Genomic DNA, 14379 nt, shown 5'->3' with positions numbered 1-14379 from the left:
TAACTATCCCAACATAGCCAAGTTATCTGTTCCTTCCTCCCTCCAGTATGAACGAATAAATGTTTATGTAGGAATTGCTTTAGCCTGATTTCTGTACGTTGCTCTGTAGCCGTATGGACTGCAGCTTTCATTGCAAAGGGGACTGAACAAAAAAACCTGATGATTTGTGTGAAGAAAAATCCTGGAAGTATTTTAGTTCAAATATCCAGAACATTTCAGTTCGTTGGTAAAACTGTTTGCTCTGTAATCTTCCCTTTAGGTTTTCAAAGTGCGTTTAGATGTATATGTGCCAAAGTGTATAGAAAATGTCTGCAGCCACCTGGTAGTAGAAGGCAGGATCGGGTGAATCAGAATCAAAGGTGCTTGAGGAAGCAAATGAGAGTTAAATACTTGATCTTCACCCTACCAGTTAGGAAATTTAAATATCCTTAAAATTCTGGTCTTTGAGTTCACCACTTTCATATTGAAAGTTATCTGTATCTATTCAGTAAAATTAAACAAAATTTCCATCATGTGATGGATGATGGAAACTGTCTGAACAGCTGTCTGAACAGTAGCTCCACTGCTACTGTAAAAAAGAACCTTTAATTTGACTTTCCCACATTTAGTACTGTTTTTGTGTTGGAGAGAAGTGTTTGGAAGGCACTTTCGTAAAAATGGGTGCCTTTGTGAAGACAGAGTGAGGAAAGATTTTCTTTTTTTAGTAAGCGAGTAATTGTTTCCGTTAATCTCTTTGTTTTTCTCATGACTCTATAAAGATCAGCATACAGCCATGTAATTAGTGGCTCTGGACTAGATCACGCTGAAACACACACTAGTGTGACTCCGCTGTTTTTACAGCACTGCACAGTCAAAGCAAAGGGTAAAATTTAGTTCACAATAACATCTTTATGTAAGCATATGCTATTTCTTCAATCACTGAAATAATTTTAAAAAGTAGTGGAACCATCAAACAATGGAGGTCATCTGGTCCAACCCCTGCTCTTGGCAGAGACAGCTTATCACATCACATCTGGCACTGACATAGGATCAATCCAACTCCAAAAAGGAAGGTGGACCAAGTTCAGAATATCCAGTTAAAGAAAATAATATTTGTGCTTAGTATTAATTTACTAATTTTTCATTTCTTCATACAGTCATAAGAAGACATCCTGGCAGCTCTCATTAGTAGTATTCTTGCAGTAAATAGCAGCTGGAAAAAAGCGTTAAACAGTGTTTGATCATAGAATCATAGAATCGTTTAGGTTGGAAAAGACCTTTAAGATCATCAAGTCCAACCATTAACCTAGCACTGCCAAGTCCACCACTAAACCATGTCCCTAAGCACCACGTCTACACGTCTTTTAAATACCTCCAGGGATGGTGACTCAACCACTTCCCTGGGCAGCCTGTTCCAATGCTTGACAACCCTTTCAGTGAAGAAATGTTTCCTAATATCCAATTTAAACCTCCCCTGGCGCAACTTGAGGCCGTTTCCTCTCATCCTATCACTTGTTACTTGGGAAAAGAGACTGACACCCACCTCGCTACAACCTCCTTTCAGGCAGTTGTAGAGAGCAATAAGGTCTCCCCTGAGCCTCCTTTTCTCCAGGCTAAACAACCCCGGTTCCCTCAGCCGCTCCTCATAAGACTTGTGCTCTAGGCCCTTCACCAGCTTCATTGCCCTTCTCTGGACATGCTCCAGCACCTCAATGTCTTTCTTGTAGTGAGGGGCCCAAAACTGAACACAGTATTCGAGGTGCAGCCTCACCAGTGCCAAGTACAGGGGGACGATCACTTCCCTAGTCCTGCTGGCCACACTGTTTCTGATAGAAGCCAGGATGCTATTGGCCTTCTTGGCCACCTGGGCACACTGCCAGCTCACATTCAGCCGGCTGTTGACCAACACCCCCAGGTCCTTTTCCGCTGAGCAGCTTTCCAGCCACTCTTCCCCAAGCCTGTAGCATTGCATGGGGTTGTTGTGACCCACGTGCAGGACCCGGCACTTAGCCTTGTTGAACCTCATACAATTGGCCTCAGCCCATTGATCCAGCCTGTCCAGATCCCTCTGTAGAGCCTTCCTACCCTGAAGCAGATCAACACTTCTGCCCAACTTGGTGTTGTCTGCAAACTTACTGAGGGTGCACTCAATCCCCTCGTCCAGATCATTGATAAAGATATTAAACAGAGCTGTCCCCAACACTGAGCCCTGAGGAGCACCACTTGTGACCGGCCACCAACTGGATTTAACTCCACGTACCACAACTCTTTGGGCCCAGCCATCCAGCCAGATGTTCAATCTTCTCAGAAATAATAAAAAAGGAGATATCCACAAATTATATTAACCTTTGTTTTATAAATGATTCTTCACTACAGTCTTGAGGCATGATGAAATGTTAATAATGTTGATATACTGCAATGGTAGTAATTATGATACGGTTGTGAATCAGAAAAAGCCATCTGGGTTTGTAGGTACAGCTCTTGCCTGTACTTACAGGATAACGCCAGCCTTCCTGTTACTGGATTGTATGTAGATGACAACTTCTTCCAAACTGTGTGAACAAGTGACATTCTGCTGTTTGGGGTTTAGTTTTTTCAGAAGAAATACACAGGACATCTTTCTCAATAGGCCCTTTCATGGAAAGAGGTAATAAGGTAACAGTGGGATCTGAAGGCAGATCTGCTTGTAGTGTTAATCAGCTGATAAGGGTAGATAATACTGATAACACCAGGTGGGAGCTCAGCACTTTGCATTGCATTCACTGTGCACAAGCCATGGATTTGGACCTCTGTCTTGAATATTTGAGCTCTTCTGTATGTGCTGTATCTTATCAGTGTTTCGTGCATTACAAATTACTCATCTCACACAGAACTCCAAAAGAAAGTGCTTTAATCTTAATTTATGATAAAAAAGAACTGAGAAGTCTTTTTTATTAATACATCAAAGTATTATCTCCAAGGGGAGTTAGTTTCATATTAATGTTCAGTGTTTAATATAAATTCACAGCATGAAGACCACCTCGGATGGGTAGAGATTCTCTGTTGTATATCTGATTGCCCACATGTAATTTGAACAACTACAGCATATGAAGGGTATAATCAAAGAATAATTAATATGTTGATAAGGAATTATGTTTTGTTCTACTTATCTGCATAATTCAGAGAGAAAGTTTACTATGACAACATCTATCTTTTGGGGTATTGTTTACATTTTCACTCAAATTATAACATGAAGCATTCTCCTGCATTCCATAGTGCCTTTCATCTGATGAGCTCCAATTACTGTCTGACCAATTAACTTCAGTACCACACACATGGAAACCACATTGGGTATTGTGGAAAAACTAAGCGGGGCGTTGAAGTCTGAAACTTGACCTCCGGTTTAGGACACTGAGCTTGAAAACCCTGACTTCCAGACACATTAAATCTCTGTCTTTAATTTGAGTTACAAGCACCCATGAGAGCTGAAACTAGTGCTCGGACCAGCACTACATCCTCTTGGGAGCCCTCTGAATGTCAGGCCACTCCAGAGACCTTATGCATCTTGTATGCTGCTTCAATTCAAGCTGTCTGCAAATCTCCCCTAGCCTTGCAAGAGATGACATTTTTGAAAACCTTGCAAGGATGGGGAGTAGCTGCAAGCTGCATGTAGTGGGGTCCATCTGCTGCATCCAAATTCAAACCAGATCTCAAGGGCAGAGTACCAGACAAAATACCTTGTGCAATTTCTGTGCACTGAAGAAACATACATTGTGTACAGATTGAAGAATTTACTGCTCCTGTAATTAAAGTATTAGCAATCTAATAAAAGAGTGAGTCCAGGTACAAAGATAATAACACTTACAATTCCAAGTATAAAGATATGGCAAGTTTCCAGTAGTGGTACAGTTGGAATTGATGTGTATATACTTCCTATTAGCTACACCTCTCCCTGGTGTTATGCTTACCCTTCCTATGACTCTCTGGGTCCTAAAATCAATGATGCTAGTCTTCCTCAAGAAGAAAAGGGATTTAGAGTTGCTTACAGCAAGTCTTCATCTGAAATTCTCCACTAGGAGAAGTATGATGTTACTGGTGGAGATATTTTCCTCCTCACTGTTGGGTCAGTTTAGGGTCATTTTTACACATTTCCTGAAATAGTCACAGAATCACAGAATGTTTGAGGTAGGAAGGCACGTCTGGAGGTCATCTTGTCCAACCCCCCTGCTCAAGCAAGGCCGCCTACAGCCAGCTGCCTAGGACCATGTCCAGATGGCTTTTGAATATCTCCAAGGACAAAGCCTCCACCAACTCCCTGTGCAACATGTACCAGTGCTCGGTCACCCTCACAATAAAAAAGTGTTTCCTGATGTTCTGACGGAGCCTCCTGTGTTTCAGTGTGTGCCCATTGCCTGTCACTGAGCACCACTGAGAAGATCCTGGCTCTGCCCTCTTTGCACCCTCCCTTCAGATATTTATACACATCGATGAGATTCCCCCGAGACTTCTCTTCCCCAGGCTGAGCAGTCCCAGCTCTCTCAGCCTCTCCTCTCTGTCAGATGCTCCAGTCCCTTAATGATCTTTGTAGCCCTGTGCTGGACTCACTCCAGTAAATCTGTATCTTCCTTTTACGGGAGAGCCCAGAACTGAACCCAGCACACCAGATGTGGCCTCACCAGTGCTGAGAAGAGGGGAAAGATCACCTCCCTTGACCTGCTGGCAACATTCCTCCTAATGCAGCCCAGCGTGCTGTCTGCCTTCCTTGCCAGAAGGGCACATTGCTGCCTCATGTTCAAGTTGGTGTCCACCAGACCCCCAGGTCCTTTTCTGCAAAGCTGCTTTGCAGCTTTGTGGGCCACTGTGGGCCACTCGCTCTTTCACTCTTCAAAAATAGTGATCCAATAGAAGATATATAACATGAATATGTTACATGAATATATAACATGAACATATAACATGAATAGGTACATATAGGTACAATGTTTCAATGACTGCTTATTAATAATATCTATTAGTTATGGAACTATCAAAGGTGCATAGTAAAAATTGCTTTATAGCACATCTGGGTGGCAAGTGAACATGTACTTGAAGGTTTTCTAAATACCAGCTGGAGTCAACATTTCCCTTTTCAATATGAGCTCAGCAGCTATTTTGGTCTTCAGGCCACTCTTTGGTCCATAATATGTAGAAATTTAGATGCCGCCTAGATCTCTTAACTTGGGAACCCAAAGCCAGAAACTCATAAAATAAGAGTCTGTTTTCAAAATTTGGCCCATAGTGACTCTTTGAGTCACCAGAAGTTTTGGAATAGATCCCAAGGGATGGGATTGTTACCCCTTCTCTACCTATTTGCTAATGTTCCTTCCACATGAAAAATACAATATATTTTATATTAGAGCCCTTAAAGACTCACGTTTTCCGTACCTTTATCCAAATACATTTTTCCGTGGACATACAGCGCTCATGTATCAAAGCCCTGTTAATTCTCAAGTCAGCAGTGCTCAGCTTTTGAATGGCAGGCCAAATAGGTGGGAAGGGCAGCATGGTACTGAAGAATGGGTGGGTGGTACTCTGTCCTCCAAGTCTGTGCTTAGCCAAGACTCATGGGGGCTGTCAGAAGGCAAGAAAAGGAATATAAATCCTAATGGGGAAGGGGGAGGATGTGAAGGCAACTGAGCTCTTAATCACTTCTGCCCATTAGCAATACTAGAGTATTTTTCCTAAGACTAAAGGGAGGAGAGCCTGGTGTCCTTGTCAGCTCCCAATATATATATATATTATTTGAATTTTATCTACCTCATAAATCCCGTTAGTAGTTTCAGCTGGATAAAGTATTCTCCTTGTTTCTTGTCATAAACTGCTGCAGCGTTCTTTTATGCAGCTGCCACATTTCATCCTAATGCAGCTGCATTTCACCCAGGGATGAAGTGATCCCTATATATAACTTTCGCATCAGTTTTTATAACCATTTAAAGTGCCTCAAGATGAGATGTGGGATGCAAGCTATTGTTTTATTAGTGTCATCACAAAGTGCTGCATTGTACAAATCAATTGTAAGCTAAGAAGAAAAGTGGTTTCGAAGTGATACTTGAAGATAGGGAGAGATTTTGGGGGTTAGAAGGGATTTAAAATCCTGTTTCAGGGATTTAAAAGGAAGATGGCAAAAAAAAGGAAACAAACTAGCATGGAGTAAGATTGTATAAACTGAGTGGACATGCGGGACAGTGGGTAGCAAAAATGTCAGAGAAGTGAATGGAAGAGAGTTAGTTTTAAGTGACTTTGGAGTGGAAGACACGGAAAGAAAAGGAGAAAGGGAAACCAGCAATAAACAGAAATGATCATGATGATAAGCAGCAACCAAAGACCTCGAGAGGACACTCAAAGGAAGGCCTGAATCTTGTTTTTATCACATAGCTGAGCCATACAACATGGATGTGACTTTTCAGCATCAGTTGGCACTATTAAACATGTTTGCTGTGTTATTAATGTTATGTCTGAGGCTTTCAAATGTTAAGACAACTGGTTGTCTAAATCTCATCGCATTCTCAGGTTTAGGTGCCTGATTGTGCTGAACAGCCTGTACCTCAGCAGAGGGAGTTACTTAGAAGTCTACATAACGGAAGAATTCCCTGGGGAACCAATTTTATGCTAAAGACTCTTAGGGACAGTGATGGCTGCCTGGAAGGGTGGCTAATTACTCTGAATTGGGAGTCCTTCAGGTTATTTCTTGCTCCTGACGTCTTTATGTGTCCCGGCGTCCCTGCTGGCTTGTTGTGCTGGCTGCTTCAATGGCCCCTGCGAGTCACCTCTCAGCTTTTAAGAGCTTATGGAGTGTAGCACATTGTACAAATCTCTCTCCTACACTGCAAACTGTTAGTGTTTTCCCTATTGTTGTGATGCTATTTGCGTAGATGCCTTCATGTTATTAGCATGAGGGAAACCATTGTGTTGTATACCTAGCTCTGATGAGATCTAGATGTAAAAAATATTAATACAGACACTGTTCCCAGATCTGTAAAGTTTCATGCCTGATGAACCTGCTATAAATCTCAGGCCTACCAGTTTTACCAGTATCCCATTAATTTAGGAAAGGAATTCAGCATAATCCTTTCACCCAAAGGGGACTTAGGTTCCTAACTCCTTGCTGGAATAACACACCTGTCTTCTTGGGAAGTGCAGCCTTGCTCAAGATAAAAGGCTGACAAGAAGTCTCCCAACTGGGCTGTGCAGAATTTGGTTGTAGTAGGGAACAAAACAATTGTCGAGGTGGTTGAAAGAAACATTTTATATAGTCCCGGACTATGCCTGAGCAATAGAAACATCAGCAGCTCAGAAGGAAAAGCTATATAAGGGGTCATCTAACCAGGAAAAAACAATCTCATAGCACTGTCTTTAGTTTGGTTTCATTTATTCCATTCTGGAGAATCCTTTTCCAAATCTGTGGTGGTAGCAGTGGGTAGTCAGAAAAGACTCTAGCTCAGTTTTGAGCCCACTCATCTCCTGATCCCAGTGTCCTTTGGCAATGAATTTTATAGACTATTAAAAAAATTACTTTATCAGTTCAGATTGCCTTCCTTCTTTTTCATTCCTCCCTTTTCATTAGTCTCCCTGTCCTTGTGCTGCAAGGTAGAGTGAATAGAAGTTCCCAATTTCCTATTTTTGTATTACCCCTGATTTTGTACCCTTTTATCATAACCCTTCCTTATTCATCTGCTCTCCAAGGTAAACAGTCCCAATCTTTTAATCTCTCAGCATATGAGATTTTTTTTCATGTCCATAATCATGCTTCTCACTTTTAACCTTTCTAAGAAGTCAGAGCGTGAATGGACATCGTCTGACTATTATTCACCAAGTGTAAAGAATTACACATAAAGAAACTACTCATGAGCTTGAAAGGATCTTTTTCTATTGACATTTGAATTATATTCAGCCACAGTACTTTAAAAGGTCCATATTTTATTGTATTATTACTAGTACCACAATATTCTGCAAAAGCTTAAGGTCTATTAAAATAACACTTTGACAGCTTTATTTGTTCCTTGCTTGCAAAACATAACCTTGCCTCTAATAGTAATTATATGGCATGATATAAAATAATTCCAATGAAATTCCACTTTTGAAAACCTTATTATCAGGATTTATTGAAGAGTAGGCACCATAGTGTAGTAAAATCATATAAATATATTGTATGCTTATGTTTTATTTTATTTATGATATATTTGTACTGTAAATGGTAATTTTACGGGTGTATGGTACAATTACCTTTGCATTATTATTGGAATTCTTCTGGAAAAGTCTTATGGAGTGGAAGGGAATGGGGTAAACCGTTAGACCTCTACCTAAAAGCATTCCCTCAAAGGGAGTTCTCAGGAAATTATGCTAAAAGCCTAAATAACTTCAGAGACACCGATATCCTTTGCACAAAAATTTATGCCACCCTATAAATAAAACTTTAGAATTTTCCCTTTTAAAGAATTCTGGTGGGTACAATGCAACATGAAAGGTTACAGAAGATTGTATCTGTCTTTATTAAATTGCATGGGACTTTTTTCTTAGGGAATTCTTAGGGAACATGAGAAGTTTTGTATTTTTCCATTATCTACACCAACCTGCTTGCAGTAGTGAAGCGAGATGATAATCTAGTAGTTAAGTTATTAACCTGCTCCTTGCAAGCTATAGATGTGAGCCTCTGTTTTGCTGTGAATTTCCTACGTGATCTTGGAAAGTCATGTTTTCTCATAGTTGTAAATATTTTCCTGTTCTTTACAATTTAGCACCTTTACTCTACTGTAGCCTAATTTCTTAGCTCCAAAGTAGCTTTGCAAATGCCATTCAATGGAAACCTATCAGCCTTTAGTGTTACATAGTAGCTGAGTGACAATGGAGTGATGGGTTTAGGTATCAGGAATTTGGGATTTGGTCTCTCCAGACCAGATTTCTAAGGGTATTAGTAACTGAGGAGTGACATAGCCATATTTTTATGAGCAGTTAAAGGAGTCAGGCACCAAATTCCCACCAACGTTATCTCTAACCTGCTTATGTACTTCTGAAGTGCTTTAAATCTCCATCTGTAAAATAAGAATAAGAGTTACACAGATAAATATCCTAAAGACTATGAGATGTAGGGGCAGGAGAGTAATGGTGGCCATAGAAATATCTCATATGGGGCTGCAAGAAGAAGCTGAAACATGCTAGACCTGTTCTCATACAGCTTCAGCCTGAACTGAACTTTCCTACAGATCCCATCTGCCCTCATGAGTGCTTTTCTGGGAAGACATCAGGGTGGTGACATGGCTTGTTGGTGACATGACAGGTGTATGGGGCACAAGGGATGCATCAAGACCAGTGAGGCAAGGCTGAAGCTGTCCCACACAGTGTCTACAGCCGCCTTGAGGATGCCTCAGGTGTAAGACATGATCAATGTTTCCTCCCCGGGAGTATTCTCTGGTTCGCCTTTCACGCAGGTCCACAGCAGCTCCTGAGAGTAAAAGGTATTATTAAACCAGGGTTGAGCTGAGCCTCCAAACTGACCCTAAAATGCCAGGTAGATGTTGTTCTGGAAGATGCAGTACAAACTCTGTCATCCCAACAGTTTTCCTCCTCTTAAAGGAGAGAGTAAGACAAGGACCAAAAGTTAATATAAAGCATAGCACCAGACTAACCACCTGCAAACCCTGTAAGCTGTACCTAAGCTGTTACTCTACTCCCAAAGAACACTTCCAAGAGTGAGACCTCTTCTACCTAACAGACCAACTTGGGATGGCTACTGGAGCTCACTGATGCAGCTGCACAGTAAAATGCACTCCTTTCCAATGACTTGATTAATCATTTTCTCTAACACTCCCAGATATTTTATCTGAAGTCTAGTAAATTAGATTTAAATGATGAGCAATATAAGGGGAATAAAAAAGTGAGCATAAACGGTGATTTGTTACAGACAGATGAATAATAAAGGTTATCACATAAAGTTGACATAAACACAATAGATGGGGTAATTATGTACCTTATTTATTCTAGTTGCCATTTCTTTCACTGCCTTGTGCAAAGGGATATGTGAATCTTAAATAAAAAATATAGTTTAAAAAAAAGGGAGAAACACCAAAACAGAAGATAGAAGAGACAGAGGGAGAGTGGCAGAAAGGCAGAAACAAGATGAAATGCTGATGTCAGACAGGAAAAGGGAAAGGACTGTAGTATCTAGGTCTTAGCACCAATATTTGTGGACAGTGATAAGGTCCCAAGCTAGAAAATTAATTTACTTACATGATTTTCTCTTGACAGAGCAATTTTCTCCAAACAACTTTTTAGACAGTTCTCCTGCATTCTTTCATGTGAGGAAGGACTGTCCCAGTGGTTTGGTTTTCTTGGGCTGATTAAAATGCAGCTGATGTGGACTAAACGGGACTCTTAGAGGATCTGGGTCAGCTTGCTAATCCAACAGCAGACCGTTCCCAGTTTGGGGGGGTTGGTTTTCTGCCAGCTTAGAGAGTTGAGCTAGATCTCTGAAGGGTTAGCCAGGAGCTGGTGTGGCACGAAGGGAAGCAGGAGAAGGAGCCAGCTGGCATGGGGTAGGCAGGGCAGGATGTCCCCTTTGGTGGCAGCTGGCTTCTAGAGTATTCCTCTGGTGTTGGGCACCATCAAAGCAGTTTGTGAAGAACCAGAGAAAGTGTTGGAAGAGAGAGAAAGACTGCAAGCAACCGTCTCCATTTCAGCCCCAGAATAGCCAGAGCACTCGTATGGTCTATGGGAGACAAGCTCAAACCTGCTTAACACTAGAGATGGACTCAAAGCCAACTCCCAGCTGTGCTCTGAACATCTGTCACGTTTCCTGGGTGAACCTCGCTCTCTTTATTTCACTCTACTTACATCCTAAATAAATAAAAAAAAGGATCAGAGATTTGCATTTCAATCTCTACTGTGCAATATATGCTTTGGGCTACCACATCAGTATCTCTGATAAACATTAAATTTAATGCACAGTGGGACAACTGTAGGAGGAAAGATTAAGACACAGTTCCGTAGGGGGAAGGAAAAAAAAATGATGGCTTGGCTGATCAAAGAGGTGTATGACAAGGTTTTAAGTCACTGCTTGTATATGGGCACTGAAAGGTTTCGGTGAAGCAGGGGCAACTTCTGGGGGGCCTCTGAGGCGAGATGAGAGGAAGGTCAGCAGCAATCTCTGTGCGCAGGGGACTTTGGACATACCTCCTGGGAAGAGCTGGTAGATGAGAGGAATATGGAGGCCATGAGGATATCATCACCCCGATCTCCCCAGAAACGTGGCTGGAGGGCTTTTGCGTGTGTGAATCTCAATTATAACTCACTACTGGTAGAAAAGTGAAATGGAAAAGAGAAATTTGTTTCCTGTCAGGCTTCAACTAAAAACTGAAAAAAACCCCTGAGAATTCAAGTACTGTGAGACATCATACTGATGCTTGTCAATATTTGTGACTGAATTATTACCTAGCCTTAATAATTAATGATTGTCATTAACTGCTGCCCAAGCAAGTGGAAAGCAGTAGGTAAATTATCCCTGACTTTTTTTCCGTCAGCAGAGCAGGGCAGTAGTGCATAAGGACAAACCCACTATCAGGTGCGCTGGGGTCAGCAGTCTTTTGGTCACGCCAAGGGAGATGCTGCTTGTGGGCCGGTGGTGGCTCACGTGCTTCTGGGAGGAGCTGCGGCTCCTGCCAGCCTTAAGTGCAAAACTACAAGCCATGTCCTCTCTAAAATCACTCTTCTCAATGTGACAGCCCTTCTCTGTGCTGTTGACAAGCTGCCTTGGAGCCACCTGTGAACACATGTAGTTTTCCAGGTCCTTCAGGTTTGCACCGAGACAGTGTAGCTGCTGCAGGCTGGTTCAGACCCCTGCATTAGCCTGGACAGGGGAACAGAACTGGACCAACACTGCCAAAAGTATTTCTGCAACCTTTCATTGACAGCTTCAGCAAGGTCTTTTTGGTGCTGTACTCATCCATTCTCAAAGAAGTCTTCACTGATGTTTTAACTAGCAAGTAACAAAAAGCAAATATTAGAGTATGTGCACAGAAAAAGAAGGTTAAACTGAGCATCTCAAATTATGTTTTAAGCATTACAATATCCAGTAATGAAAGCATCTGCGTTGCATTCTGAAATATAACTTGGATTACATGCCCAGAGCGAGATACTAGGAATCACCTTTGGTGTCTGCTGAGGAGTAAATCCTTGGTTGTGCCTTTTCACCTAACCTGTAGGAGCAGCCAAGAGGGGAATGGCTGGAACAGGTGCCTTTAGCCAGTGGAAATACACTTGTATGAGCAAAGTCATATTTTTGGCTGGGCCAGCAGCACATTGCACTTCTCCCCTTCTGCTGTCTTCTGAATAAAACCAAAAAGGAAAGAGAGATATGGGAGGGAACTGGGCACTGATACGTGTCGGAGACCCAGTATCCTGGAAGCTGACTTAGCAAATCTTATTCAAGGCTGAATCTGTTTTTTTGAGGTGATCATTCAGAAAATGAGAATACTCCCCATAGACGCCTTCGTGGAGGAGATAGAGTCAAAGTTTTGAAGGCAGAGGTTAATCAGTCAATTATTTTTGACTGGTTGCAGTGTGTTACAAACAGCCTCATACAACAAAAAAACCCGAACACCAAAACCCCCAAAAAGGGTGAGATTTATTTCCTTGGTTATTCCCTGCAATTATTCACCCATTGCAACCTGAGATTTTTTAGATTTCACTTGGGCTGCAAGAAGATTCCTCAGCAAGCTCCTCTGAGCAGCCAACTGCAAAAAACATTGAAATATGATAAGCGTATAAGAGCATTAAATGGTAGCATTCTCCATCACCCACAGCCTCTGTTAGTTGTGCTTCCAGGCCAGATGAAGCTAGAATGTATGTACAGCTGTTCTGAGTTGTAAAATACATTTTGAAATGGGATTGATTCATCTGTGTTTCATGAGATTGAATTAAGCAAACGAAAAATGTATAAAGACTTGTCTTTTTTCCAAGCATTTAATAAAAATATTCAGTCTCACTGGAACATAATAGAGATGTGCTTTCAGCGCACAGATGTGCAGTAGTGAGAGCCACGTTTTATGTAAGCTGCTCATTCTTTTGTGCAGTGTTAAGAACTGAATGTACTTTCATACTCCTTTTTTTGGCCTTGATGTGAACTAATGTCAAAGCAAATGAAGACCTGGTGGTAAATCCTTTTCAGCACTACTAATGATTGCGGCCATTGCGGAGCTGTTACTGGCTGTCTAATCATCTTTGGAAAATCGGGCTTTTGATATGTAGAGCTTGTAGTCTGAATTTTGATTTCTGCAACAAAATTTGCTGGTGTGACTCAGTATTTAGAGGATCAGAAAGGTGTGAGGGTCACATACTGCAGAGTATATTCAAAGCAAGTTTTATGGTGAGCTTCAGTGGGTAAAGTCATTAAGGCCATAATGGGTGATTTGAACAGAATTACCTGGGGAAAAATTCACGCCAGCATCTCCTATCTATAAAAATGCATTTTAGTAGAAAACAGATTTACAACTGGAATTTTTTTTGCATGCAAGGCAGAACATGCAGAAGAGCAACTGAGCCTGATTTTCTTTTTCCAGTTCCATTGCTTGCTTTATATTTAGGGTTTTGTATTATGGCTGTGTAGATTTTACAACCACAAATGTGCCAAAACCCTTGACTGGTTCATTCAGGTTGAATAATAAGCAACATAAAATGTCTACCTTCTTCAACACCTGTACACTCTATTCCTTCACGTTTTGCAAATGTAAGAGGTGCAGATATGTGTTTTGACTTTGATCTTGTAAACCGAAACTGTTCAAGTGGTAGATCCTGATCTAGATCTGGGCAGCAAGGAGATGTTGCCCAGGTTTCCCCAGCAACCCGCATTTATCTGGGTGAGCCTCTATTTTCAGTTGTTCCTCCAGTTGCTCTGGGAGCAGCTGCACAGGCAGGCAGTGCGGGTGCTGGGCAGAGCCGGACCTGGCACACTGCTTTCCGTAAAATGAGCCCATGGAGCTTGGTAAAAAGTGAGGTACCCCACCGTCAACACGCATCAGTCATCTCAGAGGTTGGGTGCATAACTGTGTGTGTGACTGCTGGAGCGGACAGTCTGTTTCGCTGGACACACTTCAAAATTTATCCTCTGGTTTTGTGTAGCTGACATTTATTTACTGCTGCTTTAGTAATTGCATGGGGTGGATCTGCCTCTCCTGTGCAAAAAGCTTTAGGTCTTATGTAGTCCCCCTCTTGAACGTGATTTTCTTCCATTCCCTCATGCGTACCTATCCCTACTGTCACCCCCAAAATAAGGAGGGACTATTCTCTTGTCCAGCTGATGATTCCCTCACCTCTTCCATAGGGGTAGGATACATCTTACCCACTGAAAGCTGTTTGAAAGGGGAAACCTCATCCAGCATCAGCTGTGTCCAT

The 14379-nt window shown here is 41.8% G+C and overlaps 1 protein-coding gene across 4 annotated transcripts in view; it reads left to right on the top strand.

The window, feature by feature from the left end:
• STARD13 (StAR related lipid transfer domain containing 13) overlaps window positions 1–14379 on the top strand; it is a 263350-nt gene that overhangs the window by 209075 nt on the left and 39896 nt on the right. The window lies entirely within an intron of this gene.

This window comes from Gymnogyps californianus, chromosome 1 (assembly GCF_018139145.2).
Source record: "Gymnogyps californianus isolate 813 chromosome 1, ASM1813914v2, whole genome shotgun sequence".
NCBI classification, from domain to species: Eukaryota; Metazoa; Chordata; class Aves; order Accipitriformes; family Cathartidae; genus Gymnogyps; species Gymnogyps californianus.
The sequence above is the reverse complement of the archived record's forward strand: the minus strand, read 5'-3'. Positions and strand labels throughout refer to the sequence as shown.